Source organism: Pristiophorus japonicus, chromosome 21, assembly GCF_044704955.1.
Source record: "Pristiophorus japonicus isolate sPriJap1 chromosome 21, sPriJap1.hap1, whole genome shotgun sequence".
In the NCBI taxonomy this organism is placed as follows: Eukaryota; Metazoa; Chordata; class Chondrichthyes; family Pristiophoridae; genus Pristiophorus; species Pristiophorus japonicus.
In genome coordinates, this window is record NC_091997.1 from 53,910,994 (window position 1) to 53,916,993 (window position 6,000).

Here is a 6,000-nt window from a genome sequence, read left to right on the forward strand (position 1 = left end):
GTGTGTGTGGAACTGTACCCCAGTGAGAGTCAGTGTGTGTGGGACTGTACCCCAGTGAGAGTCAGTGTGTGTAGAACTGTACCCCAGTGAGAGTCAGTGTGTGGGGAACTGTACCCCAGTGAGAGTCAGTGTGTGTGGAACTGTACCCCAGTGAGAGTCAGTGTGTGTGGAACTGTACCCCAGTGAGAGTCAGTGTGTGTGGAACTGTACCCCAGTGAGAGTCAGTGTGTGTGGGACCGGTACCCAGTGAGAGTCAGTGTGTGTGGCACCCAGACACCAAAAAGAGGGTTCAGGAGAGGGCAGTAGAGAAATTAATAATAATATAAACGATATTGGATAAATATTTGAAAAGGTAACATTTGCAGGGCTATGGGGAAAGGACAGGGGGAGTGGGACTAATTGGACAGCTTTTTCAAACAGCCTCCGAGTGTGCCGTATAAATACTGAGGTGACAAGTTAGTATCCTCATTTTGTCAAAGACGTTCAGTTTCTAAAGCGAGAGGCAAATGCCTGGATAGTGTTTACTGCCACACAGAACTCGCAGTGACCTTCTACACAGCAGCAAACACACAGTAACATGCAGCACACATTCACTAAATATTGGTAGATATCTTAAAAAGACTTACAGAGACTTTGAACTTGTCCGAGATTACTTTTCCGTGCCTCCTCACTGAACTCCTTTGCTTTGAATCAGATCGTGTTGTGCTTCCAGTGTCACATTACAGCCAGCCCAGACGGCACACCTCCAATCAGACAATTGGGCAGGGAGCTGCAGCTTGCACTGGGCTAGCTGACCAGTTCCTCCCCACATCATTCCATACATACACAGGAAACATAGGTTCCGCTTCAAGCCCTGTCACTGGAGTTTCCCAGCTCAATGCCCAGTACACAGCCCCAGCCTGTCACTATGTCCCAGCTCACTGGGCAGGGTGGGGAGGGGAAATGGGGTGCATGGGGAGAAGGGATGGGCAGGAGGAGGAGATGGGCAGGGGGAGGGGATGGGGTGCGGAGCGAGGTGGGGGGGGCGATGGGGGGAGTGGGGGGGGAGGAGAGGATGGGTGGGGGGGAGTGGATGGGCAGGGGAAAGTGATGGGTGGGGGGGGAATAGGGTGCAGGGGGATGGGCAGGAGGATGGGGGGTGCGGGGGGAGGTGATGGGTAGGGGGGAGGGGATGGGGTGCGGTGGGGAAGGGGACAGGCTCTAAAACATTTTGGGGATGTCCTGAAGTCTTGAAAGGCGCTATAGAAATGCAAGTCCTTTCTTTCTTAATGTTGGTAATGTTGGTTGTGATGAATGTTGGCCAGGACATCAGAAGATCTCTCTATTCTTGGGACCTTTCACATCCTCTAAACAGGCAGACAGTATAACAACTCATTCAAAAAAATGGCATCTCTGGCAGTGCAACCTTTCCTCAGTACTGCACTGAAACGGAATGGGGATTGTGGGGTGGAGGGGTTGATGGGGCTGGAAGCAGACCACGATACAGGCCGGGCCATGAGTTTATTCCCAGGTCCCAAGTACTGACTGTGGGGTATGGATCAAGGAAACAGCGCATGCCTGCCCCCTAGAGGACTAAATGAGTAAGCACTCTGAGTAACAAATTCTACGATCATCAATAACAACGTGTACTTATATCGTGCCTTTAATGTAGTAAAACGTCCCAAGGCGCTTTACAGGAGCGTTATAAGACAAAACAAATAAATTTGACACCAAGCTACATAAGAAGAAATTACGGCAGATGACCAAAAGCATGGTCAAAGAGGTAGGTTTTAAGGAGCGTCTTAAAGGAGGAAAGAGGTAGCGAGGCAGAGAAGTTTAGGCAGGGAGTTCCAGAGCTTGGGACCTAGGCAGCTGAAGGTACGGCCACCGATGGTTGAGCGATTATAATCAGGGATGCTCAAGAGGGCAGAATTTGAGGATCGCAGACATCTTGTGGGGTTGTGGGGCTGCAGGAGATTACAGAGATAGGGAGGGGCGAGGCCATGGAGGGATTTGTAAATAAGGATGAGGATTTTGAAATCGAGGTGTTGCTTAACCGGGAGCCAATGTAGGTCAGTGAGCACAGGGGTGATGGGTGAGCGGGACTTGGTGCGAATTAGGACACGGGTTATTGAATTTTGGATGACCTCAAGTTTACGTAGGGTAGAATGTGGGAGGCCAGCCAGGAGTGTGTTGGAGTAGTCAGGTCTAGAGGTAACAAAGGCATGGATGAGGGTTTCAGCAGCAGAAGAGCTGAGGCGGGGGTGGAGACGGGCGATGTTACGGAGGTGGAAATAGGCGGTCTTAGTTATGCCGTGGATATGTGGCCGGAAGCTCATTTCAGGGTCAAATATAGCACCTAGGTTGTGAACAGTCTGGTTCAGCCTCAGGTAGATGCTAGGGAGAGGGATGGAGTTGGTGGTTAGGGAACGCAGTTTGTGGCAGGGGCCAAAGACAATGGCTTCGGTCTTCTCAATATTTAATTGGGAATATTTAATTAATCAGGAATGAAAGAACTGGATGCAGTGCCCATCTTTCTATAGGCCCATCAGTTTGACTTCAGTAATAGGAAAGATGCTTGAGGGAATCATTAAGGATTCAATATATGATTATTTGGTTAGGGACTCCCAACATGGTTTTATAAAAAGATCATGTCTTACAAATATGATTATATTTCCCAAGATGGTGGATGAGGAAAGCTTAGTTGACATTGTCTACTTAGATTTCCAAAAAGCTTTTGATAAGGTGCCGCACAAGAGGCTTCTCTATAAGATCGAAGCCTCTGGTATTAGTGGAAATGTACTGAGCTGGATACAGAACTGGCTGGCAGGACACAGGCAAAGAGTAGTTATGGATGGATTTGGATCTGTTTGGAGACCGGTCACCAGTGGTGTCCCGCAGGGATCAATGTTGGGACTGTTGCTTTTTACTATTTTTTATTAATGATCAAGGTGTAGGTGTTGGGGGCACGATCTGAAAATTTGCAGATGATACTAAGATCTGTGTGAGTGCTAGAACTATAGAAGATGCTCGTCTGCTTCAGGCAATTCTTAATATGTTGGGAGATTGGGCTTGACTGGAAAATTATGTATAACTTAGATAAATGCAGTGTTATGCGTGTGGGCAGGGCAAATGCTCAACATTCATACACCCTTCAGGAAAAAGCATTAAAGGTGGAGATAGAAAGCGATCTGGACGTTCCAGTGCATAGATCTCCACAGGTTCCTGAGCAATGCCGTGCAGAGATAACTCGAGCAAATAGGGTATTGGGGTGTATCCATAGGATAAGACGAGGCATACTGTTTTGTCAGGCCGCAATGTATCTAGCTTTGGTCTCCTCACATGGTGGGTGATATTAGAAAAGGGTGCAGAGGAGGCCCACTAGGCCAATTCCAGTTTAAAGCATTTTATTCAGCAAGATAGGCTAAAAGAGCTACACTTTGGAAAAGCGTAGACTTAGGAGTTATCCGATCGAGGTTTATAAGATGATGAAGGGAATAGATTATGTTTCAGCTGACAGTTTATTGCAATTAAATAGGTTAGGGAGGACCAGGGTCACAATTTTAAGTTGTATGAGGCAAGATCTCGGTTCGATATCAGGAAGTGGCTCTTTTTCCAGACAATAGTGGACCTCTGGAATAGACTCATGTGGTGGATGTTGATTCACTGAATTCCTTCAAGCGAGAGCCAAAACTGTTTCTGGCTGGGGCAGAGATCACCTCTTACAAAAAGGTAAGTATTCAGGGCCAGAATGATCTCCTGGACTAGCTTCGATCACCATGGGGGGATTGGAGAAAATTTCCCAGATACTTTTTGTTATATATGCAAGCACTCTCGTAATGATGCCACGAGGTAGGGGATTGTATTTGAATTGTTGTGACCTTAGTCCACTTATTGTAGCTCCCTGAGTGAGGACACAATGAGGTAAGCTCCCTTTTATACTTGGTTACCTGCAGTGTGCAGGTGATCCTTGGGTCTCCACCAGTAGCACCCTCTGGTGGTACAGGTATGGTGTATACAGTGTGAGGATACATTCAGTGGTCTAATGTTACAGTACATACATTATATATACACAACAACACTCCCCCCGAATTCTTGTGCCACTGGCTTTTGCACTGTGTGCTCTGGCTCTCGACTTGAGTGCCCAAAGCCCTTGCACTTTGTCTTTGCTTGGGAATGGCTCTCTCCCTGTGGACCCCCAAGTCCTTATTGCCACGACATTGGGAATTGGTCAGCAGTGGACAGTTGGAGGTTGTAGTGAGGGTTGTGTGGATTCTGGGTGTGATCCATGTGTGTCCATGGCTACATACATCCATTTCCCCCCACCCATGCATAGACCATGGTGTGGCTCAACATCTGCATTGGCGTACATGTACAGAGAATAAAGAATCGGCTTGATTATATCGCTGTTTTGGGGTTCAGCAGTAGTGGAACAAGTACATTTTACAGGTAAGATACATACGTGGTATTACAGTCTTGCCCCTGGGGTGTGGGTGCAGGTGGGTGAAGATGCTTGTTCCGGAGCAACCGGACTGTACCCCCTGCAGCTGGGTGGTCACAGATTGCTCACCTGGCTGTGTCTCAGGGCCTTAGCCGTTGCTTAGTGGTGGGCAGAGCCACAGGAATGTGTGGCCTCCCTGTCCTCCTTTGAGGGCTGCAGGGTCTCCAGGTGGCCAGCGGGGTAGGGCCGATATGGGGCAGGGTGCAAGTGATGGTGCCAGTGCCGTCCATTGATCACTGGGCCTGCAGTGGTTATGCTCCCACTGTGTGTGTGGCCACCCTCCCTGGGGCATCACATTGGTCCCGGAGGCGTAGGTTACATGATCGGGTAGCCCGCTGGACCTGGATGCTTCCCACGGGAGGTTGTCCTTGGCTTTGTCGGCGTGCATGTAGAACCCAGCATCACATCTCATTTCATTTATAGCATTCATGATACACTGGCTCCAACCATAATCAATCGACTCGACGTTGTTATTTGTCTTTACACTTTCGCATTTGTCAATTACATCACTTTCCTGTGTACTATCAGCATCTCTGTGTGAGGTTACATTTAGATACCTGCATTTGTTAGTTACATCTTTTTCATTAGTATCACCAGCATCGCTGTTCAACAGTACATTTATATATTTGCATTTGTTGATAGCATCTTTTACATTAGTGTCCGCAGCATCGCTGTTCAGCGGTACATTTGTATACTTGCATTTGTTAATTACACCTTTTTCATTTGTGTCACCGGCATCGCTGTACAAAGAGTGGAACCGTCTGTCCCTTTAATTGTTCTGGGTTGCTGGTCTCCTTTAAAAGGGCCTTGCAAGCTTTACCACAATCCGGTTCACTGCTCGGCATCACGTGTTACATAGAAACATAGAAAATAGGTGCAGGAGTAGGCCATTCTGCCCTTCGAGTCTGCACCGCCATTCAATAAGATCATGACTGATCATTCATCTCAGTACCCCTTTCCTGCTTTCTCTCCATCCCCCTTGATCCCTTTAGCCGTAAGGGCCATATCTAACTCCCTCTTGAATATATCCAATGAACTGGCATCAACAACTCTCTGCGGTAGGGAATTCCACAGGTTAACATTTTCTGAGTGAAGGAGTTTCTCCTCATTTCAGTCCTAAATGGCTTACCCCTTACCCTTAGACTGTGTCTCCTGGTTCTGGACTTCCCCAACATCGGGAACATTCTTCCTGCATCTAACCTGTCCAATCCCATCAGAATTTTATCTGTTTTTATGAGATCCCCTCTCATCCTTCTAAACTCCAGTGAATACAGGGCCCAGTCGATCCAGTCTCTCCTCATATGTCAGTCCTGCCATCCTGGGAATCAGTCTGGTGAACTGTGGTGTCCCTGCACCTTATTACAAACTCACACGAGGCATGTACTGCAGACACAGTCACTACGTGACCTTAACCTTTACTCCCAGGACCAAGGATTGCTGACCCTGGGTGGGCCCTCCCCTTTTATACCTGGAAACCCAGGTGAGGAGTGTCTCCCACAAGTTCACCCCCTGTGGTCAGG

General features: G+C 48.0%; 1 protein-coding gene across 1 annotated transcript in view; it reads right to left on the reverse strand.

Annotated features, from left to right (window-relative positions):
• Window positions 1-697, reverse strand: part of LOC139233530 (solute carrier family 15 member 1-like) — a 182,924-nt gene extending 182,227 nt beyond the window's left edge. The window contains exon 1 of the mRNA XM_070863930.1: window positions 627-697. The gene's annotated coding sequence lies outside the window, so the exon portion shown is untranslated. The remainder of the gene's footprint in view (window positions 1-626) is intronic.
• Window positions 698-6,000: the final 5,303 nt, after the last annotated feature.